The sequence below is a fragment of the Chelmon rostratus genome, chromosome 20 (assembly GCF_017976325.1).
Source record: "Chelmon rostratus isolate fCheRos1 chromosome 20, fCheRos1.pri, whole genome shotgun sequence".
Lineage (NCBI taxonomy): Eukaryota > Metazoa > Chordata > Actinopteri > Chaetodontiformes > Chaetodontidae > Chelmon > Chelmon rostratus.
Genome location: NC_055677.1, coordinates 20,568,252 through 20,592,910, shown reverse-complemented (window position 1 = coordinate 20,592,910; position 24,659 = coordinate 20,568,252). Strand labels below are relative to the sequence as shown.

General features: G+C 44.9%; 12 non-coding genes across 12 annotated transcripts; 11 read left to right on the top strand and 1 right to left on the bottom strand.

Moving 5' to 3' along the window:
• The first annotated feature begins 1,908 nt into the window (after nucleotides 1-1,908).
• On the top strand, nucleotides 1,909-1,980 carry trnag-ucc. Its single transcript has one exon. It is a non-coding gene; the product is annotated as a tRNA-Gly (tRNA).
• Nucleotides 1,981-2,080: 100 nt separating this feature from the next.
• On the top strand, nucleotides 2,081-2,162 carry trnas-aga. Its single transcript has one exon. It is a non-coding gene; the product is annotated as a tRNA-Ser (tRNA).
• Nucleotides 2,163-4,313: 2,151 nt separating this feature from the next.
• Nucleotides 4,314-4,385, top strand: trnag-ucc. Its single transcript has one exon. It is a non-coding gene; the product is annotated as a tRNA-Gly (tRNA).
• A 100-nt stretch (nucleotides 4,386-4,485) lies between these two features.
• trnas-aga lies at nucleotides 4,486-4,567 on the top strand. The gene has a single exon. It is a non-coding gene; the product is annotated as a tRNA-Ser (tRNA).
• A 2,150-nt stretch (nucleotides 4,568-6,717) lies between these two features.
• Nucleotides 6,718-6,789, top strand: trnag-ucc. The gene has a single exon. It is a non-coding gene; the product is annotated as a tRNA-Gly (tRNA).
• A 101-nt stretch (nucleotides 6,790-6,890) lies between these two features.
• On the top strand, nucleotides 6,891-6,972 carry trnas-aga. The gene has a single exon. It is a non-coding gene; the product is annotated as a tRNA-Ser (tRNA).
• A 2,167-nt stretch (nucleotides 6,973-9,139) lies between these two features.
• Nucleotides 9,140-9,221, top strand: trnas-aga. Its single transcript has one exon. It is a non-coding gene; the product is annotated as a tRNA-Ser (tRNA).
• Nucleotides 9,222-11,594: 2,373 nt separating this feature from the next.
• Nucleotides 11,595-11,666, top strand: trnag-ucc. Its single transcript has one exon. It is a non-coding gene; the product is annotated as a tRNA-Gly (tRNA).
• A 100-nt stretch (nucleotides 11,667-11,766) lies between these two features.
• trnas-aga lies at nucleotides 11,767-11,848 on the top strand. The gene has a single exon. It is a non-coding gene; the product is annotated as a tRNA-Ser (tRNA).
• Nucleotides 11,849-13,999: 2,151 nt separating this feature from the next.
• trnag-ucc lies at nucleotides 14,000-14,071 on the top strand. The gene has a single exon. It is a non-coding gene; the product is annotated as a tRNA-Gly (tRNA).
• A 100-nt stretch (nucleotides 14,072-14,171) lies between these two features.
• trnas-aga lies at nucleotides 14,172-14,253 on the top strand. The gene has a single exon. It is a non-coding gene; the product is annotated as a tRNA-Ser (tRNA).
• Nucleotides 14,254-20,303: 6,050 nt separating this feature from the next.
• On the bottom strand, nucleotides 20,304-20,376 carry trnak-cuu. Its single transcript has one exon. It is a non-coding gene; the product is annotated as a tRNA-Lys (tRNA).
• Between the last annotated feature and the right edge of the window lie 4,283 nt (nucleotides 20,377-24,659).

Sequence of the window (24,659 nt, the reverse complement as noted above, 5' to 3'; positions counted from 1 at the left end):
GGCATTTATAGCGCTGAATATTTTCTTGTTCTAACAGCTCAATTGAGAGGATTTGCTGCATGTCTTTGTTTGATGTCGTTTTGAATTAGATATTGTCAAATCTGGAATTTGCGTTACACATAGCAAGAAACGGGGACATTTGTTTTCTTCACACTGTACAAACTAAACGATCAGATGACACAGAAACCAGGCTATTTGGGAGAATTTGAATTCCGTGAAGTTGTCTGTGAGGCCCAGAAGGAATCTGAATACTGACAGACACTGCAGAGTTGTGAGACATGTACGTTTCTGCCAAAGCCCAGCTGCCTCCGCTCAATGAAGTAGAGGTTGGACTGTGTGGATAGAGTTTTTTTATAAAGTCAGTAGTCTTCTTACTGGTTGTTACCAGAGAGTGAACAGCACTTACAGAGTTTTCTTTTCTTGCAGGGGTCCGTTTCACAAAGCAGGTTCAACAAACTCTGAGTGTAACCCTGAACTCTTAGTTGATCTACTCTGAGATAGGAAACTCTGAGTTTTCGATTCCACAACAGCAGATTTGAGTTAGTTTGATTAACTCAGAGTAGGTTCACCTCGAGTTAAGCGCGTGCACCGCAAATTTAAAAAGACAGCATCAATGGAACCCCGATTTGAGGAGTCACCATGGCAACGGGGAAGCGGAAGGCTGCGTACTTCACGCCACTGGAAATTAGACATTTTAATGCGCTCATACAGCGAATATGAACACGTTTTTAGACGGAAGTCCAACACCGCTGCAGCTGCGAAGGAGAGGGAGACGGCGTGGGAGAACATTGCTGCTCGGGTCAATGCGTGAGTATAAATGTAGTCCTTTGAAATCACAATAATATTACAGGGCAAAACTGCTTGAATGGTTGCCTATTAATTTATTTCATTTAGGTGCAATCCCGCGGGGGAGAAGCGCACTTGGCAGCAGCTTAAAATGAAATATAAAAACATGGTTGAAACAGGTAAGACCTCTGCATGATCTCATGGAGGTAGCTACCTCATTTTGATCATGTTTTACATTGTAAAGTAAATATTAAGTGGCTCCCTTTCATTGTAAAATTGGTTATATTGTGTTCATATAATGTTTTGTTTTTTTGTTAACGAATGAAATAAAATTTAAAAATGAAAAAAGTGTTCTCATCTATATCATGTTATGTTAAATAATTAAGCCTATATTTAAACTAACACAGACTTTTACTCAGCCAACAGAAAGAAGGCAGATGCATGAAGAACGGGTGGTGGCCTAAAGACGATAACTGTCTGGAAAAGCAAGAACATCGTGGTCTGATAAATATCTCCCGACGAATGTTTAATTTTCTGCGCAGTATCGCTGCACCTTCATCCACGGGATCATGATCAAAAGACGTTAACATGCCATGTTAACGAAAAAAGTCACCACCTACTGTGCCTAATGGACTTCCCACTGACTGATATTTTTAATGATTTTTTTTAATAACAGACGGCAGAACTATGCCAAAACTCGTCTGCTGACTGAATGAATGAATGAGGAAATGAATGCGGTGTGTGGTTGAAAGAGGGCGGAGACACAGAGAAACTCGAGGTTCCTTGAGTAAAACCTGGTCCCGACCAGGTTAGGTTCATAGAGTCAGTTACTGCGGTAACTGACTCAGAGTTTAACTTACCTCTGTCTGTGAAACAGGCTTGAGTTACCCCTCTTTCTCTGGTTTGACTTACCTTCCTATGTGAAACGGAAAACTCAGAGTTTCCCTCATTTCAGGGTTAACATACTCGGAGTTTTCAGTAAACCTGCTTTGTGAAACGGACCTCTGATGTACCTCCCCCTTCCACTCCTCCACTCCTCCTCCTCGTCTCCCTCCCTCCTCTCCTTGTAGAATTCCTGACATAAACTGCTGAGTCTGCAGTGGAATTTTGCTCCTTTCCGCAGCGATGGTGGTATAGTGGTGAGCATAGCTGCCTTCCAAGCAGTTGACCCGGGTTCGATTCCCGGCCATCGCAGACCGATTCCCTTTTTCCAGTTTGAAAATAAATGTCGAACTTCAGTCAGGAATTGTTCATAGACGTACGCGTTTCTGCCCCCAAAAAAGGCTCTGGAGTGGTTGTCGTGGCCGAGTGGTTAAGGCGATGGACTAGAAATCCATTGGGGTCTCCCCGCGCAGGTTCGAATCCTGCCGACAACGTACCGCAGTTTTGAACACTGCGCCCTTCTCCACTGTCGGACGATGTTTAGGTATCTGATGGTCATGAGTGACGATTGGCTGCTTTAGGCAATCTGAAATCCTTGTGGTGACTGAGGGTGTTTACCTTGAACTGTCTTGGACTTACTGATGGTGTCCATGCCTCCAATTCCTCTAAACATACGTTCATATAAAGAACATTTCTCTCACTTCAGTTGTCATCATTAAATCAATGTGATGAGTGGAGGCTGCTGCAGGGACTCCTCGTCAGGCCTCAGCAAAAGATACACCCGCTGAGGCAGAGCTCTTAAATATACTGTACCAAGTGGCTGCCACATCACTGAGGGGAGGATTGAGAATTTGTTTTTTTTCTTGACACTCTTTTTGTTTGTCGATCTTTTGGTCTGGGGTGAATTTTTTTCTTACATTTGTGGCATAGATCAGCTGTGCTGGTCTGGTTTGTTGTTTAGTTGGTAGTGCTTGTCTTTCTGTTTCTGTTACTGTCTTTCTTTCATAAAATGGTCCGATCGCCCACTGTACACGTTCCCCTTTGTGTCCAGTTACTTTGCTATGTCTTGTCTCTGTTAGGTCAGTCTACTCTGATCAGTTCTTTTCAGTTTAAGTTAGCATGGCCCGAGTTAAGTTCTATTTCGCTGACTTCTTTTTCTGGTCCCAGAACTTTACTGTTCTTTCTGTAACCTGGTCCTTTCATTTTCGGGTAAATAAAACCAGCTTTTTGAAAAGTGACCGTGGAGACTTCGTGGCTGCCAGCTCGCTCCCTGACAGAGTTGTCCCCGTCCCCGAACGGCATGGCATCAAGTCAGCAGAGCAGAGGGCGCAGCAGTCAACTAACTGGTGGCCAGGCTGGGTCGTGATGGATGATGGTGTCTGTCTCTTTCAAAGAACTGAAATATTTTTGACTGATTTGATTTGTTCCCAGACATTGTGGTTCTTGGAAGTGCGTCTTGGTGCAACTTTACATGCCACAACTGAAGCAAATGATGTACGGTCCTTGAACGACAAAAATCTCTGAACAGATAGAAAATCTAAGCGCTCTTTTGTTTTTCTTTTGACATGGAAATAACACGGCAGCATTCAGAAACGGAATACTTGAACCGCTTGGTTCTTCAGAGTCTTTTCCTTAACTTTAAATGTCAAGTTTATTTCTTACTATCTATCTATGGATTTATTTGTTACCAAAAAAACAACAACATCAACAACGAGTGAATGAAATCAATCATTTCTCGTCAGATTAACGTCCTATAATTCGTCCTAAAATTCCCCTCTTTCTTCTCCTCCTACCTCCTCTTCTCCCTCCCTCCTCTCCTTGTGTTACTCGCATAAGCTGCTGACTCTGCAGTGGAACGTCTTTGTTTTCCACAGCGATGTGGGTATATTGGTGAGCGATGCCGCCTTCCTCGCAGTTGACCTGGGTTGGATTCCTGGCCATTGCAGATGTGTTTGATTCTCTTCTCTGGCAATGTTTCTAGTACCAGTACAATTCCTTGTGTAGGAATTTACACCTCATGATGGCCCTCCCATCACTGCCCTCTGACAAGTGAAGATGGCCATCAAAGGATCACCACCTATTTTTATAGGGATTCATTGTTGAAGGCATTTATAGCGCTGAATATGTTCTTGTTCTAACAGCTCAGTTGAGAGGATTTGCTGCATGTCTTTGTTTGATGTCGTTTTGAATTAGATATTGTCAAATCTGGAATTTGCGTTACACATAGCAAGAAACAGGGACATTTGTTTTCTTCACACTGTACAAACTAAACGATCAGATGACACAGAAACCAGGCTATTTGGGAGAATTTGAATTCCGTGAAGTTGTCTGTGAGGCCCAGAAGGAATCTGAATACTGACAGACACTGCAGAGTTGTGAGACATGTACGTTTCTGCCAAAGCCCAGCTGCCTCCGCTCAATGAAGTAGAGGTTGGACTGTGTGGATAGAGTTTTTTTATAAAGTCAGTAGTCTTCTTACTGGTTGTTACCAGAGAGTGAACAGCACTTACAGAGTTTTCTTTTCTTGCTGATGTACCTCCCCCTTCCTCTCCTCCACTCCTCCTCCTCGTCTCCCTCCCTCCTCTCCTTGTAGAATTCCTGACATAAACTGCTGACTCTGCAGTGGAATTTTGCTCCTTTCCGCAGCGATGGTGGTATAGTGGTGAGCATAGCTGCCTTCCAAGCAGTTGACCCGGGTTCGATTCCCGGCCATCGCAGACCGCTTCCCTTTTTCCAGTTTGAAAATAAATGTCGAACTTCAGTCAGGAATTGTTCATAGACGTACGCGTTTCTGCCCCCAAAAAAGGCTCTGGCGTGGTTGTCGTGGCCGAGTGGTTAAGGCGATGGACTAGAAATCCATTGGGGTCTCCCCGCGCAGGTTCGAATCCTGCCGACAACGTACCGCAGTTTTGAACACTGCGCCCTTCTCCACTGTCGGACGATGTTTAGGTATCTGATGGTCATGAGTGACGATTGGCTGCTTTAGGCAATCTGAAATCCTTGTGGTGACTGAGGGTGTTTACCTTGAACTGTCTTGGACTTACTGATGGTGTCCATGCCTCCAATTCCTCTAAACATACGTTCATATAAAGAACATTTCTCTCACTTCAGTTGTCATCATTAAATCAATGTGATGAGTGGAGGCTGCTGCAGGGACTCCTCGTCAGGCCTCAGCAAAAGATACACCCGCTGAGGCAGAGCTCTTAAATATACTGTACCAAGTGGCTGCCACATCACTGAGGGGAGGATTGAGAATTTGTTTTTTTTCTTGACACTCTTTTTGTTTGTCGATCTTTTGGTCTGGGGTGAATTTTTTTCTTACATTTGTGGCATAGATCAGCTGTGCTGGTCTGGTTTGTTGTTTAGTTGGTAGTGCTTGTCTTTCTGTTTCTGTTACTGTCTTTCTTTCATAAAATGGTCCGATCGCCCACTGTACACGTTCCCCTTTGTGTCCAGTTACTTTGCTATGTCTTGTCTCTGTTAGGTCAGTCTACTCTGATCAGTTCTTTTCAGTTTAAGTTAGCATGGCCCGAGTTAAGTTCTATTTCGCTGACTTCTTTTTCTGGTCCCAGAACTTTACTGTTCTTTCTGTAACCTGGTCCTTTCATTTTCGGGTAAATAAAACCAGCTTTTTGAAAAGTGACCGTGGAGACTTCGTGGCTGCCAGCTCGCTCCCTGACAGAGTTGTCCCCGTCCCCGAACGGCATGGCATCAAGTCAGCAGAGCAGAGGGCGCAGCAGTCAACTAACTGGTGGCCAGGCTGGGTCGTGATGGATGATGGTGTCTGTCTCTTTCAAAGAACTGAAATATTTTTGACTGATTTGATTTGTTCCCAGACATTGTGGTTCTTGGAAGTGCGTCTTGGTGCAACTTTACATGCCACAACTGAAGCAAATGATGTACGGTCCTTGAACGACAAAAATCTCTGAACAGATAGAAAATCTAAGCGCTCTTTTGTTTTTCTTTTGACATGGAAATAACACGGCAGCATTCAGAAACGGAATACTTGAACCGCTTGGTTCTTCAGAGTCTTTTCCTTAACTTTAAATGTCAAGTTTATTTCTTACTATCTATCTATGGATTTATTTGTTACCAAAAAAACAACAACATCAACAACGAGTGAATGAAATCAATCATTTCTCGTCAGATTAACGTCCTATAATTCGTCCTAAAATTCCCCTCTTTCTTCTCCTCCTACCTCCTCTTCTCCCCCCCCCTCTCCTTGTGTTACTCGCATAAGCTGCTGACTCTGCAGTGGAACGTCTTTGTTTTCCACAGCGATGTGGGTATATTGGTGAGCGATGCCGCCTTCCTCGCAGTTGACCTGGGTTGGATTCCTGGCCATTGCAGATGTGTTTGATTCTCTTCTCTGGCAATGTTTCTAGTACCAGTACAATTCCTTGTGTAGGAATTTACACCTCATGATGGCCCTCCCATCACTGCCCTCTGACAAGTGAAGATGGCCATCAAAGGATCACCACCTATTTTTATAGGGATTCATTGTTGAAGGCATTTATAGCGCTGAATATGTTCTTGTTCTAACAGCTCAGTTGAGAGGATTTGCTGCATGTCTTTGTTTGATGTCGTTTTGAATTAGATATTGTCAAATCTGGAATTTGCGTTACACATAGCAAGAAACGGGGACATTTGTTTTCTTCACACTGTACAAACTAAACGATCAGATGACACAGAAACCAGGCTATTTGGGAGAATTTGAATTCCGTGAAGTTGTCTGTGAGGCCCAGAAGGAATCTGAATACTGACAGACACTGCAGAGTTGTGAGACATGTACGTTTCTGCCAAAGCCCAGCTGCCTCCGCTCAATGAAGTAGAGGTTGGACTGTGTGGATAGAGTTTTTTTATAAAGTCAGTAGTCTTCTTACTGGTTGTTACCAGAGAGTGAACAGCACTTACAGAGTTTTCTTTTCTTGCTGATGTACCTCCCCCTTCCTCTCCTCCACTCCTCCTCCTCGTCTCCCTCCCTCCTCTCCTTGTAGAATTCCTGACATAAACTGCTGACTCTGCAGTGGAATTTTGCTCCTTTCCGCAGCGATGGTGGTATAGTGGTGAGCATAGCTGCCTTCCAAGCAGTTGACCCGGGTTCGATTCCCGGCCATCGCAGACCGCTTCCCTTTTTCCAGTTTGAAAATAAATGTCGAACTTCAGTCAGGAATTGTTCATAGACGTACGCGTTTCTGCCCCCAAAAAAAGGCTCTGGCGTGGTTGTCGTGGCCGAGTGGTTAAGGCGATGGACTAGAAATCCATTGGGGTCTCCCCGCGCAGGTTCGAATCCTGCCGACAACGTACCGCAGTTTTGAACACTGCGCCCTTCTCCACTGTCGGACGATGTTTAGGTATCTGATAGTCATGAGTGACGATTGGCTGCTTTAGACAATCTGAAATCCTTGTGGTGACTGAGGGTGTTTACCTTGAACTGTCTTGGACTTACTGATGGTGTCCATGCCTCCAATTCCTCTAAACATACGTTCATATAAAGAACATTTCTCTCACTTCAGTTGTCATCATTAAATCAATGTGATGAGTGGAGGCTGCTGCAGGGACTCCTCGTCAGGCCTCAGCAAAAGATACACCCGCTGAGGCAGAGCTCTTAAATATACTGTACCAAGTGGCTGCCACATCACTGAGGGGAGGATTGAGAATTTGTTTTTTTTTCTTGACACTCTTTTTGTTTGTCGATCTTTTGGTCTGGGGTGAATTTTTTTCTTACATTTGTGGCATAGATCAGCTGTGCTGGTCTGGTTTGTTGTTAGTTGGTAGTGCTTGTCTTTCTGTTTCTGTTACTGTCTTTCTTTCATAAAATGGTCCGATCGCCCACTGTACACGTTCCCCTTTGTGTCCAGTTACTTTGCTATGTCTTGTCTCTGTTAGGTCAGTCTACTCTGATCAGTTCTTTTCAGTTTAAGTTAGCATGGCCCGAGTTAAGTTCTATTTCGCTGACTTCTTTTTCTGGTCCCAGAACTTTACTGTTCTTTCTGTAACCTGGTCCTTTCATTTTCGGGTAAATAAAACCAGCTTTTTGAAAAGTGACCGTGGAGACTTCGTGGCTGCCAGCTCGCTCCCTGACAGAGTTGTCCCCGTCCCCGAACGGCATGGCATCAAGTCAGCAGAGCAGAGGGCGCAGCAGTCAACTAACTGGTGGCCAGGCTGGGTCGTGATGGATGATGGTGTCTGTCTCTTTCAAAGAACTGAAATATTTTTGACTGATTTGATTTGTTCCCAGACATTGTGGTTCTTGGAAGTGAGTCTTGGTGCAACTTTACATGCCAAAACTGAAGCAAATGATGTACGGTCCTTGAACGACAAAAATCTCTGAACAGATAGAAAATCTAAGCGCTCTTTTGTTTTTCTTTTGACATGGAAATAACACGGCAGCATTCAGAAACGGAATACTTGAACCGCTTGGTTCTTCAGAGTCTTTTCCTTAACTTTAAATGTCAAGTTTATTTCTTACTATCTATCTATGGATTTATTTGTTACCAAAAAAACAACAACATCAACAACGAGTGAATGAAATCAATCATTTCTCGTCAGATTAACGTCCTATAATTCGTCCTAAAATTCCCCTCTTTCTTCTCCTCCTACCTCCTCTTCTCCCTCCCTCCTCTCCTTGTGTTACTCGCATAAGCTGCTGACTCTGCAGTGGAACGTCTTTGTTTTCCACAGCGATGTGGGTATATTGGTGAGCGATGCCGCCTTCCTCGCAGTTGACCTGGGTTGGATTCCTGGCCATTGCAGATGTGTTTGATTCTCTTCTCTGGCAATGTTTCTAGTACCAGTACAATTCCTTGTGTAGGAATTTACACCTCATGATGGCCCTCCCATCACTGCCCTCTGACAAGTGAAGATGGCCATCAAAGGATCACCACCTATTTTTATAGGGATTCATTGTTGAAGGCATTTATAGCGCTGAATATGTTCTTGTTCTAACAGCTCAGTTGAGAGGATTTGCTGCATGTCTTTGTTTGATGTCGTTTTGAATTAGATATTGTCAAATCTGGAATTTGCGTTACACATAGCAAGAAACAGGGACATTTGTTTTCTTCACACTGTACAAACTAAACGATCAGATGACACAGAAACCAGGCTATTTGGGAGAATTTGAATTCCGTGAAGTTGTCTGTGAGGCCCAGAAGGAATCTGAATACTGACAGACACTGCAGAGTTGTGAGACATGTACGTTTCTGCCAAAGCCCAGCTGCCTCCGCTCAATGAAGTAGAGGTTGGACTGTGTGGATAGAGTTTTTTTATAAAGTCAGTAGTCTTCTTACTGGTTGTTACCAGAGAGTGAACAGCACTTACAGAGTTTTCTTTTCTTGCTGATGTACCTCCCCCTTCCTCTCCTCCACTCCTCCTCCTCGTCTCCCTCCCTCCTCTCCTTGTAGAATTCCTGACATAAACTGCTGACTCTGCAGACGTACGCGTTTCTGCCCCCAAAAAAGGCTCTGGCGTGGTTGTCGTGGCCGAGTGGTTAAGGCGATGGACTAGAAATCCATTGGGGTCTCCCCGCGCAGGTTCGAATCCTGCCGACAACGTACCGCAGTTTTGAACACTGCGCCCTTCTCCACTGTCGGACGATGTTTAGGTATCTGATGGTCATGAGTGACGATTGGCTGCTTTAGGCAATCTGAAATCCTTGTGGTGACTGAGGGTGTTTACCTTGAACTGTCTTGGACTTACTGATGGTGTCCATGCCTCCAATTCCTCTAAACCAGGCATGTCCAAACTATTCCATAAAGGGCCGTGTGGCTGCAGGTTTTCGTTCCAACCAAGGAGGAGCACACCAGGCCAGCCAATCAACATCAAGGGATCACTGAGTTATCAGCTGAAGACTGAGCTCAGCTAATTAAGCTGGTGTGCTCCTCCTTGGTTGGAACGAAAACCTGCAGCCACACGGCCCTTTATGGAATAGTTTGGACATGCCTGCTCTAAACATACGTTCATATAAAGAACATTTCTCTCACTTCAGTTGTCATCATTAAATCAATGTGATGAGTGGAGGCTGCTGCAGGGACTCCTCGTCAGGCCTCAGCAAAAGATACACCCGCTGAGGCAGAGCTCTTAAATATACTGTACCAAGTGGCTGCCACATCACTGAGGGGAGGATTGAGAATTTGTTTTTTTTCTTGACACTCTTTTTGTTTGTCGATCTTTTGGTCTGGGGTGAATTTTTTTCTTACATTTGTGGCATAGATCAGCTGTGCTGGTCTGGTTTGTTGTTTAGTTGGTAGTGCTTGTCTTTCTGTTTCTGTTACTGTCTTTCTTTCATAAAATGGTCCGATCGCCCACTGTACACGTTCCCCTTTGTGTCCAGTTACTTTGCTATGTCTTGTCTCTGTTAGGTCAGTCTACTCTGATCAGTTCTTTTCAGTTTAAGTTAGCATGGCCCGAGTTAAGTTCTATTTCGCTGACTTCTTTTTCTGGTCCCAGAACTTTACTGTTCTTTCTGTAACCTGGTCCTTTCATTTTCGGGTAAATAAAACCAGCTTTTTGAAAAGTGACCGTGGAGACTTCGTGGCTGCCAGCTCGCTCCCTGACAGAGTTGTCCCCGTCCCCGAACGGCATGGCATCAAGTCAGCAGAGCAGAGGGCGCAGCAGTCAACTAACTGGTGGCCAGGCTGGGTCGTGATGGATGATGGTGTCTGTCTCTTTCAAAGAACTGAAATATTTTTGACTGATTTGATTTGTTCCCAGACATTGTGGTTCTTGGAAGTGCGTCTTGGTGCAACTTTACATGCCACAACTGAAGCAAATGATGTACGGTCCTTGAACGACAAAAATCTCTGAACAGATAGAAAATCTAAGCGCTCTTTTGTTTTTCTTTTGACATGGAAATAACACGGCAGCATTCAGAAACGGAATACTTGAACCGCTTGGTTCTTCAGAGTCTTTTCCTTAACTTTAAATGTCAAGTTTATTTCTTACTATCTATCTATGGATTTATTTGTTACCAAAAAAACAACAACATCAACAACGAGTGAATGAAATCAATCATTTCTCGTCAGATTAACGTCCTATAATTCGTCCTAAAATTCCCCTCTTTCTTCTCCTCCTACCTCCTCTTCTCCCTCCCTCCTCTCCTTGTGTTACTCGCATAAGCTGCTGACTCTGCAGTGGAACGTCTTTGTTTTCCACAGCGATGTGGGTATATTGGTGAGCGATGCCGCCTTCCTCGCAGTTGACCTGGGTTGGATTCCTGGCCATTGCAGATGTGTTTGATTCTCTTCTCTGGCAATGTTTCTAGTACCAGTACAATTCCTTGTGTAGGAATTTACACCTCATGATGGCCCTCCCATCACTGCCCTCTGACAAGTGAAGATGGCCATCAAAGGATCACCACCTATTTTTATAGGGATTCATTGTTGAAGGCATTTATAGCGCTGAATATGTTCTTGTTCTAACAGCTCAGTTGAGAGGATTTGCTGCATGTCTTTGTTTGATGTCGTTTTGAATTAGATATTGTCAAATCTGGAATTTGCGTTACACATAGCAAGAAACGGGGACATTTGTTTTCTTCACACTGTACAAACTAAACGATCAGATGACACAGAAACCAGGCTATTTGGGAGAATTTGAATTCCGTGAAGTTGTCTGTGAGGCCCAGAAGGAATCTGAATACTGACAGACACTGCAGAGTTGTGAGACATGTACGTTTCTGCCAAAGCCCAGCTGCCTCCGCTCAATGAAGTAGAGGTTGGACTGTGTGGATAGAGTTTTTTTATAAAGTCAGTAGTCTTCTTACTGGTTGTTACCAGAGAGTGAACAGCACTTACAGAGTTTTCTTTTCTTGCTGATGTACCTCCCCCTTCCTCTCCTCCACTCCTCCTCCTCGTCTCCCTCCCTCCTCTCCTTGTAGCATTCCTGACATAAACTGCTGACTCTGCAGTGGAATTTTGCTCCTTTCCGCAGCGATGGTGGTATAGTGGTGAGCATAGCTGCCTTCCAAGCAGTTGACCCGGGTTCGATTCCCGGCCATCGCAGACCGCTTCCCTTTTTCCAGTTTGAAAATAAATGTCGAACTTCAGTCAGGAATTGTTCATAGACGTACGCGTTTCTGCCCCCAAAAAAGGCTCTGGCGTGGTTGTCGTGGCCGAGTGGTTAAGGCGATGGACTAGAAATCCATTGGGGTCTCCCCGCGCAGGTTCGAATCCTGCCGACAACGTACCGCAGTTTTGAACACTGCGCCCTTCTCCACTGTCGGACGATGTTTAGGTATCTGATGGTCATGAGTGACGATTGGCTGCTTTAGGCAATCTGAAATCCTTGTGGTGACTGAGGGTGTTTACCTTGAACTGTCTTGGACTTACTGATGGTGTCCATGCCTCCAATTCCTCTAAACATACGTTCATATAAAGAACATTTCTCTCACTTCAGTTGTCATCATTAAATCAATGTGATGAGTGGAGGCTGCTGCAGGGACTCCTCGTCAGGCCTCAGCAAAAGATACACCCGCTGAGGCAGAGCTCTTAAATATACTGTACCAAGTGGCTGCCACATCACTGAGGGGAGGATTGAGAATTTGTTTTTTTTCTTGACACTCTTTTTGTTTGTCGATCTTTTGGTCTGGGGTGAATTTTTTTCTTACATTTGTGGCATAGATCAGCTGTGCTGGTCTGGTTTGTTGTTTAGTTGGTAGTGCTTGTCTTTCTGTTTCTGTTACTGTCTTTCTTTCATAAAATGGTCCGATCGCCCACTGTACACGTTCCCCTTTGTGTCCAGTTACTTTGCTATGTCTTGTCTCTGTTAGGTCAGTCTACTCTGATCAGTTCTTTTCAGTTTAAGTTAGCATGGCCCGAGTTAAGTTCTATTTCGCTGACTTCTTTTTCTGGTCCCAGAACTTTACTGTTCTTTCTGTAACCTGGTCCTTTCATTTTCGGGTAAATAAAACCAGCTTTTTGAAAAGTGACCGTGGAGACTTCGTGGCTGCCAGCTCGCTCCCTGACAGAGTTGTCCCCGTCCCCGAACGGCATGGCATCAAGTCAGCAGAGCAGAGGGCGCAGCAGTCAACTAACTGGTGGCCAGGCTGGGTCGTGATGGATGATGGTGTCTGTCTCTTTCAAAGAACTGAAATATTTTTGACTGATTTGATTTGTTCCCAGACATTGTGGTTCTTGGAAGTGCGTCTTGGTGCAACTTTACATGCCACAACTGAAGCAAATGATGTACGGTCCTTGAACGACAAAAATCTCTGAACAGATAGAAAATCTAAGCGCTCTTTTGTTTTTCTTTTGACATGGAAATAACACGGCAGCATTCAGAAACGGAATACTTGAACCGCTTGGTTCTTCAGAGTCTTTTCCTTAACTTTAAATGTCAAGTTTATTTCTTACTATCTATCTATGGATTTATTTGTTACCAAAAAAACAACAACATCAACAACGAGTGAATGAAATCAATCATTTCTCGTCAGATTAACGTCCTATAATTCGTCCTAAAATTCCCCTCTTTCTTCTCCTCCTACCTCCTCTTCTCCCTCCCTCCTCTCCTTGTGTTACTCGCATAAGCTGCTGACTCTGCAGTGGAACGTCTTTGTTTTCCACAGCGATGTGGGTATATTGGTGAGCGATGCCGCCTTCCTCGCAGTTGACCTGGGTTGGATTCCTGGCCATTGCAGATGTGTTTGATTCTCTTCTCTGGCAATGTTTCTAGTACCAGTACAATTCCTTGTGTAGGAATTTACACCTCATGATGGCCTTCCCATCACTGCCCTCTGACAAGTGAAGATGGCCATCAAAGGATCACCACCTATTTTTATAGGGATTCATTGTTGAAGGCATTTATAGCGCTGAATATTTTCTTGTTCTAACAGCTCAATTGAGAGGATTTGCTGCATGTCTTTGTTTGATGTCGTTTTGAATTAGATATTGTCAAATCTGGAATTTGCGTTACACATAGCAAGAAACGGGGACATTTGTTTTCTTCACACTGTACAAACTAAACGATCAGATGACACAGAAACCAGGCTATTTGGGAGAATTTGAATTCCGTGAAGTTGTCTGTGAGGCCCAGAAGGAATCTGAATACTGACAGACACTGCAGAGTTGTGAGACATGTACGTTTCTGCCAAAGCCCAGCTGCCTCCGCTCAATGAAGTAGAGGTTGGACTGTGTGGATAGAGTTTTTTTATAAAGTCAGTAGTCTTCTTACTGGTTGTTACCAGAGAGTGAACAGCACTTACAGAGTTTTCTTTTCTTGCTGATGTACCTCCCCCTTCCTCTCCTCCACTCCTCCTCCTCGTCTCCCTCCCTCCTCTCCTTGTAGAATTCCTGACATAAACTGCTGACTCTGCAGTGGAATTTTGCTCCTTTCCGCAGCGATGGTGGTATAGTGGTGAGCATAGCTGCCTTCCAAGCAGTTGACCCGGGTTCGATTCCCGGCCATCGCAGACCGCTTCCCTTTTTCCAGTTTGAAAATAAATGTCGAACTTCAGTCAGGAATTGTTCATAGACGTACGCGTTTCTGCCCCCAAAAAAGGCTCTGGCGTGGTTGTCGTGGCCGAGTGGTTAAGGCGATGGACTAGAAATCCATTGGGGTCTCCCCGCGCAGGTTCGAATCCTGCCGACAACGTACCGCAGTTTTGAACACTGCGCCCTTCTCCACTGTCGGACGATGTTTAGGTATCTGATGGTCATGAGTGACGATTGGCTGCTTTAGGCAATCTGAAATCCTTGTGGTGACTGAGGGTGTTTACCTTGAACTGTCTTGGACTTACTGATGGTGTCCATGCCTCCAATTCCTCTAAACATACGTTCATATAAAGAACATTTCTCTCACTTCAGTTGTCATCATTAAATCAATGTGATGAGTGGAGGCTGCTGCAGGGACTCCTCGTCAGGCCTCAGCAAAAGACACACCCGCTGAGGCAGAGCTCTTAAATATACTGTACCAAGTGGCTGCCACATCACTGAGGGGAGGATTGAGAATTTGTTTTTTTTCTTGACACTCTTTTTGTTTGTCGATCTTTTGGTCTGGGGTGAATTTTTTTCTTACATTTGTGGCATAGATCAGCTGTGCTGGTCTGGTTTGTTGTTTAGTTGGTAGTGCTTGTCTTTCTGTTTCTGTTACTGTCTTTCTTTCATAAAATGGTCCGATCGCCCACTGTACACGTTCCCCTTTGTGTCCAGTTACTTTGCTATGTCTTGTCTCTGTTAGGTCAGTCTACTCTGATCAGTTCTTTTCAGTTTAAGTTAGCATGGCCCGAGTTAAGTTCTATTTCGCTGACTTCTTTTTCTGGTCCCAGAACTTTACTGTTCTTTCTGTAACCTGGTCCTTTCATTTTCGGGTAAATAAAACCAGCTTTTTGAAAAGTGACCGTGGAGACTTCGTGGCTGCCAGCTCGCTCCCTGACAGAGTTGTCCCCGTCCCCGAACGGCATGGCATCAAGTCAGCAGAGCAGAGGGCGCAGCAGTCAACTAACTGGTGGCCAGGCTGGGTCGTGATGGATGATGGTGTCTGTCTCTTTCAAAGAACTGAAATATTTTTGACTGATTTGATTTGTTCCCAGACATTGTGGTTCTTGGAAGTGCGTCTTGGTGCAACTTTACATGCCACAACTGAAGCAAATGATGTACGGTCCTTGAACGACAAAAATCTCTGAACAGATAGAAAATCTAAGCGCTCTTTTGTTTTTCTTTTGACATGGAAATAACACGGCAGCATTCAGAAACGGAATACTTGAACCGCTTGGTTCTTCAGAGTCTTTTCCTTAACTTTAAATGTCAAGTTTATTTCTTACTATCTATCTATGGATTTATTTGTTACCAAAAAAACAACATCAACAACGAGTGAATGAAATCAATCATTTCTCGTCAGATTAACGTCCTATAATTCGTCCCAAAATTCCCCTCTTTCTTCTCCTCCTACCTCCTCTTCTCCCTCCCTCCTCTCCTTGTGTTACTCGCATAAGCTGCTGACTCTGCAGTGGAACGTCTTTGTTTTCCACAGCGATGTGGGTATATTGGTGAGCGATGCCGCCTTCCTCGCAGTTGACCTGGGTTGGATTCCTGGCCATTGCAGATGTGTTTGATTCTCTTCTCTGGCAATGTTTCTAGTACCAGTACAATTCCTTGTGTAGGAATTTACACCTCATGATGGCCCTCCCATCACTGCCCTCTGACAAGTGAAGATGGCCATCAAAGGATCACCACCTATTTTTATAGGGATTCATTGTTGAAGGCATTTATAGCGCTGAATATTTTCTTGTTCTAACAGCTCAGTTGAGAGGATTTGCTGCATGTCTTTGTTTGATGTCGTTTTGAATTAGATATTGTCAAATCTGGAATTTGCGTTACACATAGCAAGAAACGGGGACATTTGTTTTCTTCACACTGAACGATCAGATGACACAGAAACCAGGCTATTTGGGAGAATTTGAATTCCGTGAAGTTGTCTGTGAGGTTCGAATCCTGCCGACAACGTCCCGCAGTTTTGAACACTGCGCCCTTCTCCACTGTCGGACGATGTTTAAGTATCTGATGGTCATGAGTGACGATTGGCTGCTTTAGGCAATCTGAAATCCTTGTGGTGACTGAGGGTGTTTACCTTGTACTGTCTTGGACTTACTGATGGTGTCCATGCCTCCAATTCCTCTAAACATATGTTCATATAAAGAACATTTCTCTCACTTCAGTTGTCATCATTAAATCAATGTGATGAGTGGAGGCTGCTGCAGGGACTCCTCGTCAGGCCTCCGCAAAAGACACACCCGCTGAGGTAGAGCTCTTAAATATACTGTGCCAAGTGGCTGCCACATCACTGAGGGGAGGATTGAGAATTTGTTTTTTTTCTTGACACTCTTTTTGTTTGTCGATCTTTTGGTCTGGGTTGATTTTTTTTTCTTACATTTGTAGCATAGATCAGCTGTGCTGGTCTGGTCTGTTGTTTAGTTGGTAGTGCTTGTCTTTCTTTTTCTGTTACTGTTAGAAAAAAATATCAACCCAGACCAAAAGATCAACTAACAAAAAGAGTGTCAAGAAAAAAACAAATTCTCAATGATGTGGCAGCCACTTGGTACAGTACATTTAAGAGCTCTGCCTCAGCGGGTGTTTGTCCACGTTCAGGCGGACTGGAACACTTAAAGCAGCTTCAGACGTAAACACTGCAGTCGGCTCCCGTCGCCGGGTTTTTTTTCATACTGGATCGGAAGCCGGCAGCGATTGGCCTCGGAGAAAGACTGAAATGGCGACCCCGCGATTGGCCGGGGGAAAAGATGGAAATGGCGGTCCTCGTTTAGCCGTCCGGCGAAAGATGGAAATGGCGATGCACGATTGGCCCAGGAAAGATGGAAATGGAGAAAGGCGATTGGAGGAGGGGAGCCAGTCTCTCGGTCCCCTGGTAGTGCCAAAGCTGGGGAACAATAGTCTTTATGGCCGGGGGAAGAAGCGGAAAGAAGAGGAAGAAGGGGGAAGAAAGGGGAAGGAGGAAAAGGAAGAAAAAGAGAGAAAAAAGGAGGAAACAAAGTGAAATGACAGTGATTATCGACTCTGTTGCCCGCAGGAGGTTATAGGAGTGAGTTTTTATGCTGATAGTTTGAGAAATACGTCCAAACGTGAATTTTTGCTGGCGTACAGTAGTTGGTCTCTGGTTCCAAAGGTCGCCGGTTCAGTCCCAACATGGACCATATCTCCACTAACCCGAACTCTTACAAAGTGTTATGAATCGTTCAAAAATCACTTAAAAATGAAAACACAACATGGGTTATTTTGAATAGCAACATTTGAGAACCACACATACACACATGTAACTTTGTGTGTTTTCTTTAGAAATAGATGCAATTTAAGGATACAATCTAATTAACAACTAATGGAATAAAGCACTGCAACAATGCATCTGCCTTGTCTCGCTGACTGTACAATGTGGAACTGTTTGCAATACTGTTTGGTTCCTTTCTTGTTATTTCATTGTCTGCTTGAGTTTGCAAAAAGCTTAACTTTACCTGTCTCCTGCTTTTACAGATATGTTTAGTAGAAATTATTCATTAGTTAATTTAAACACAAGATACTTGTGCTCAAAAAGAGGATTCATTCTCAGTGAAGAACCTTGGAGCTCTAATCTGCCTCTATACCTGCCAAAGAGCAGTGATTCCTAACACGTCTCTGGGGGTCATCAGGTGGAAACCTCCCTTCAACAGTGTTTCGCCTACTTAGTCCCACTACACCTCCAGGAGGTTAGGCAGTGAACTCCGGCGTCCCAGAGTCACCCCCCCTAGTGCCAGTTCACACTGCTCCTACACAATCCAAACAGCACCGCCACGTTCAACTGACCCAGAGATGCTCCAGGTAGTGGCCAGTACCGATGCTACCATTTAACTATTGCTAATGCTACTGCTAACCGCTAGGAAGAACAGAAGAAGACAATACAGTTCCGATGCTACCATTTAGCTAATGTTATGTGCTAACCGCTACCTGCTAAGAGGAACAGAAGAAGACAATAACGCTAGATTCACCTATACTGTTAATGTTAATTGCTAGCTACCAATACTAACTGCAAAGATACTATCATACTCTCACCGCTTTAGCTATTGTTAGCTGCTACAATGCTACCACAGGCCTAGATGCCACATGTAACTGCCGATTGCCACACTACCATCATCTACCCCTGCCTCTCACCAACTGCACCAAGAAAAAGCGGGGTGGGAATACAAACCCTGGTTCGGGTAGGGGATAGAAAATAAAGAGGTAGAGTCAAAAGATGAAAGTAGGGATTGGATACAGACCCTTGTTCGGGTAGGGGGTGGAAAATTTAGAAGGTGCTGAAGGTGGAGGCCTAAACCACAGACTAGATTTAACAGCCTCTTCTAACATTTCCTTCAAGAAGCAGCAAACCCTACCAGTTCCTTCAAAAAGCAAACAGAGCAGGAAAACAAACCCTAACATTTCCTTCAAGAAGCAGACAAAACAGGAAAACAACCAAAAAGATCAAAAAACAAGCCAACTCTGTGTCTTACCACGCAAACTCACCTGAACAGGCCGCATGGTCCCAAAGAGAGACTCTAGCTGGCCACACCCCCACCTTATCTAAACTTCCTGGTTCTCTTCCTATTGGCAGAGCGAGAAGATGGGGCGGGGAAAGCAGAGCAGAGGAGAGGTGTCTTGTTCAGACTTTAACCTCTTCTCTTGCCGGGTTAGGCATGCATGTCCTCTGCCTGCCCCCCCACTGTCCCTATTTCACCCCCCAACTACTATTATTTCTCCTGATCCATATCCACTGACTAGACCTAGCAGCCTCATCTGACATCTCCCTCACTGTCTTTCTTAAATTTTGCCCATGCACTCCCAGCTCCCTCAACAGTGAAACAGCTGACCCTGAAACCCCCGAAATGGCGAGCCGCGATTGGCCGGGGGGAAAGATGGAAATGAGGCGCCGCGATTGGCCGTCGGCCGAAAGATGGAAATGGGGGCCCGCGATTGGCCGGGGGAAAAGATGGAAATGGCGAGCCGCGATTGGCCGTCCGGCGAAAGATGGAAATGGCGATGCGCGATTGGCCCGCGAAAGATGGAAATGGGGAGAGGCGATTGGAGGAGGGGAGCCAGTCTCTCGGTCCCCGGGTAGCGCCAGCCGGGCTACAGATGTGGAAAAAAGGGTCTGATTTCACAAACGTGATTTCGTTGTGAACATTTCCCTCTTTCGGTTGTGGGCCTGGCTGTCCTCTGCCATTCCTGCTGAAGCCTTACCAAGTGTTATGAATCGTTCAAAAAGGAGTGGAGCAACCGTCCTCTCTCCTCGGCGTCATTTAAAAGCACCATGTGTTGGCGGGTCGCATTTCTTGCCCGACCCTCCTCAAACCTGGTTTGCTGATGTTGTTTCCTCTGCCATTCCTGCTGAAGCCTGCTGTTTTGGCTGCAGTGGTCTGTGTAGCTACCCCCACAGGCACTTCTGGAGCTTCTCAGCTCACAAGCACAAACCCAAGGAGATGGGATTCAATGAACGAGCAGCTCAAACACCAACGGCCAACGTGGGGCTCGAACCCACGACCCAGAGATTAAGAGTCTCATGCTCTGACTTGGTTTGAGAAATTTGTCCAAACGTGAACTTTTGCTGGGGTACAGTAGGGGGAACTGTAGTTCCAAAGGTCGCTGGTTCAATCCCAACATGGAACGTATCTTCAGTTGCCCGAACGCTTACCAAGTGTTATGAATCGTTCAAAAATCACTTAAAAGGCGATGATAATTAAATTATTACAGCAATGGGCTGATAGAACAAGCAGGCTGTGTGGCGTAGCTGTACAGGTGGAATAGACACAGGAGCAGCAGGAATAGAGGCAGCAGGCAGGTTGACTCCTTGCAGCAGAATACTAGATTTCTGCCTCATCAGTCGCTTGTTGTGCCACTGTCTGATTCACATCCAACAAGTGCCGAGTAGTGTTGTGTATGACCATCCATCTTGTCAGAGGTTACCTGCCTGTTTTTTAGGTCTCTTATTAATGTTGCAGAGTCTGACAAAGAGGACTGACAAATCTCTCTTCTTCACACAACAGTTTTGTTTCCTCGTTGTCACCACTCTGTGTCAAGCTGCTTTGAAGGGAGCAGCACAATAGCACACTGTTGCTCAGCGGGCTGGCTCGTATTCAGGGAGTGGAGCAACCGTCCTCCCTCCTCGGCGTCATTTAAAAGCACCATCGCCCAACGTGGGGCTCGAACCCACGACCCTGAGATTAAGAGTCTCATGCTCTACCGACTGAGCTAGCCGGGCTACAGATGTGGAAAAAAAGGGTCTGATTTCGCAACCGCATGCCGACCCTCCTCAAACCTGGTTTGCTGATGTTGTGAACATTTCCCTCTTTTGGTTGTGGGCCTGGCTTTCCTCTGCCATTCCTGCTGAAGCCTGCTGTTTTGGCTGCAGTGGTCTGTGTAGCTACCCCCACAGGCACTTCTGGAGCTTCTCAGCTCACAAGCACAAACCCAAGGAGATGGGATTCAATGAACGAGCAGCTCAAACACCAACGGCCAACGTGGGGCTCGAACCCACGACCCAGAGATTAAGAGTCTCATGCTCTGACTTGGTTTGAGAAATTTGTCCAAACGTGAACTTTTGCTGGGGTACAGTAGGGGGAACTGTAGTTCCAAAGGTCGCTGGTTCAATCCCAACATGGAACGTATCTTCAGTTGCCCGAACGCTTACCAAGTGTTATGAATCGTTCAAAAATCACTTAAAAGGCGATGATAATTAAATTATTACAGCAATGGGCTGATAGAACAAGCAGGCTGTGTGGCGTAGCTGTACAGGTGGAATAGACACAGGAGCAGCAGGAATAGAGGCAGCAGGCAGGTTGACTCCTTGCAGCAGAATACTAGATTTCTGCCTCATCAGTCGCTTGTTGTGCCACTGTCTGATTCACATCCAACAAGTGCCGAGTAGTGTTGTGTATGACCATCCATCTTGTCAGAGGTTACCTGCCTGTTTTTTAGGTCTCTTATTAATGTTGCAGAGTCTGACAAAGAGGACTGACAAATCTCTCTTCTTCACACAACAGTTTTGTTTCCTCGTTGTCACCACTCTGTGTCAAGCTGCTTTGAAGGGAGCAGCACAATAGCACACTGTTGCTCAGCGGGCTGGCTCGTATTCAGGGAGTGGAGCAACCCGCCTCCCTCCTCGGCGTCATTTAAAAGCACCATCGCCCTGAGAGTGTTGGCGGGTCGCATTTCTAGCCTGACCCTCCTCAAACCTGGTTTGCTGATGTTGTGAACATTTCCCTGGGCCTGGCTTTCCTCTGCCATTCCTGCTGTGTGACTAAAGAAAGTGACTAAAGAAAGAACAGTGATTTTGTCAAAATCTGCACAGACTGGGACAGTAATTAACAGCGACACTATCTGCACCAAGACAGTAACGTTATGCAACGACAGTAATGATATGAAGATAGTTGAAGGTAAATTCTGGCTGCACTGTAAACGACCTCAGTCACCACAAGGATTTCAGATTGCAGTGACACTTTTTTGGTGGCTCTCCTCTTGCCACACTCTCCTGGTCTTCAAGCGCTGCCTTTTGTTGCCTCCATTTTCGGTGGCGATTCAGCTCGCCTGATGACTGATCTGATGATGGTGCCGTTGCCATTGGTGTTGATATTGGAGATGGCGGTATATTGTAATGATGATATGAGGCTAAAGGGTAGTACTGCTGAGAGAGAGGTTGTGGTGGTGGAGGCTGTGAGGACCAGTCAGGGTACGGAGCTGGTGGTAGGTGACTCTGCTGGTACAAGGATGAGGCAGAATATGAGGGTGGTGCTAAGTGACTTGAGGACCAAGCCGGGGATGGGGCTGGTGGTATGTGGTACAAGTATGAGGCAGGAGATGAGGTTGGTGGATGCTGACTCTGCTGATATGAGAACCAGGTAGGAGATGGAGGTGGTGGCAGATGACCCTGCTGGTACGAGGATCCAGGCCATGTATATGACCCAGGAGGACAGTGCTGTGCTGAACCAGTTCTGACACTGTGGCGAGGGCGTATCACTGCCTCGCCTTCTCGATTTTCTGGCTCCTGAAACCATGGCTACATGTCCATGTTCCACAGGTGCAGAAGGGAGCTCTCTTGCTGTTGGCAAGGAATCCTTAGCCACAGAGACCTTCTGGGGAAGCTGCGCTCCTTGTAGCAATGAGTCTCTTTCTGTTCTTTTCTGTCTTTCATGCAACCTGGAAAAAATTCAATCCAAGATCTTTACTATATCAGAAAAGCATGATAAAGGATGTAGCTAAATCAAATCGTCATTAAATATTATATTAAAATAGTTAAATCTATTTATGTTTCTCAAGGTCAGCTATTAAAGTGAACATAGGAAGCTAAAAATGTATCTCACCAAGAAGACACTGTTGTGTTGTTGATGGTAACTAGAACTATGTTATGTATTGTGCGGTTACGGTTGACAAGGTACTCTGTCAAGTTGTCAATAAGCATGCAACACAAGACAAAAAACGCACATAATTCATAGAATATGCAAATCAATAGCTTTTCCTAAAGAATGTCAATGACAGATGATGCATGCAGTGGTCAGATTACCTGAGATGATGTGTGAGATGATGTGTCAGCTGAGTCATCATGGAGAAGAGGACTGTGCAGGGGTGAAATGTGCAACACCTCTTCACACTGGTGGGCTTAAGGTGGGCTCTCACTGAAAATGTCAGGTGCATCACGATCTGTTACATCCAGACACTCCTTTTCCTGAAGTTCGACCTGCAGGTCTGGCAGAATGATGCCAAGTTCACTGTGCTGTTGGGGATTCCAGCCAGCAAATACTCCACAGCAATACGCTCACCTGCCATAGAAAATCATTATGTCATTAACATTAAAAAAGCACATTCTGAATACAGAAGAAAAGACAAGTTTCCACTGCAATTGGTGATAAAAAAACAAACAAACAAAACAATTTCCCCAGCGTGGGATCAATAAAAATCTTAAGACAGCAAAAAATGTATTTGTTCAAGGTGTTTGACTAAAAGGGTAGTTGCAAGGAGAATGGTTTCTCCTGAAGTGTCTTACCAGTGGGTCTCCCAGGGGGAATGAATTCTGGCAAGAGTGCATGACCGAGTACTCTGTTGCAGAGGGCATTTAACTTGGACATCATGCCGGACATTGTAGATTTTTGTGTGTGATGCACCACTCTCATCCATCGCTTCATGGGCTCGGTTCATGTTCCATCTGGATCTACCCTTGAGCATGTAAATCTGTGTGTGCATTGTATTAGATCGCCATCCTTTAAAAAAACAGAATGCTTGAAATTAAAATAGTATTTGTATTTATTTGGTGATGACACATTTCTGTATGTGTACAATCTTCTTAGCAGAAAGTCATATTCATATATGACTAGATTTCAACAGCAGACATGTAAACAAAGTCATGACAAAGATATATATTTAAACTTACCTGGGATAAAGGTGCACTGGTGGCGATGAAAGCTTTCTACAGAAGATGACCCTCTGCCACATCGCAAGACATCAAGGACTTTGTCTCCTTTTTGTAACCCTGAGCTGAGTCTTGTATAGAGTTCAACACCAGGTGGATCTTGGATGCAGGGCAAGTGCTTCTGTTGCACCTCCCACACATGTGTCATGCGTTCAGGGTTGATCAGGCGTAAACCTGAGGTGTCAGTCAGTTCCCACATGGACTTCAGCAATCCTTGTATGAGGCTACGGGTTTCCTCAACTCCACGAGTTCTCCTCCTGCAATGCTTGGCCAGTTCACCACAGCTGATGCTGGCCAGAACTTGTGCTTCTGTAGGAACATGACCAGCGTGCTTTCTCTTCAGCTCTGACCTTTTGGCTTTCTTGAGACGACAGATGTCAACCTGGTCCCACTCGTAAATACAGCCAGACAATTTCGAACAGAAAGTCCCATACAGCGGATGGTGTTCTGTTGTGAGACCAGTGGTGAATCGCCTCATGAAATGAAAAACGTCTAGTCTCACTTGAGTCTTCCATGGTTGAAACAAGACGAGAACTGGGGGTGCAAGTGAACAGACAGGCCTGAATGTATGCATAATGTTATAATTCAATTTTCATCATGTTTTAGAGCACTCTAAGTCTCTAAGGTATGATATGACAATCATGGCATAACTGTGGTCAGCCTATCATATAGAATTAAGTATACTCAAACAACATCTCAAATTTGTGTTGTTTGAGTATACAATAACAGTGTCATAGCCATAGCTGTGCCCTTGAAATCAGTGTGGACCCAAATGCAGTACTGCCAGTACACAGGGATTTCTTATACAGACTTTAATTTCAGAATTGTTGCCTGGACCAACACAATTGAGCCTGAGAGGATTTTGGTTGAAAATGACAAACTCCAGTGTTGAGACATTTACATCTAAACCAACAACGATTTTAAGTATGTGGTTCAACTTTTGCTGTTTTTCAGAGGAAAAACACAATGTACAGACGTGTGTGTTTGTAAAACGTTTTTCTTTTTGCCTATAAATAACACTTTACTACACAAACATTATGAAGGTCACACACCTGTCTCACTGCAGCAATCTCGGTCAACAT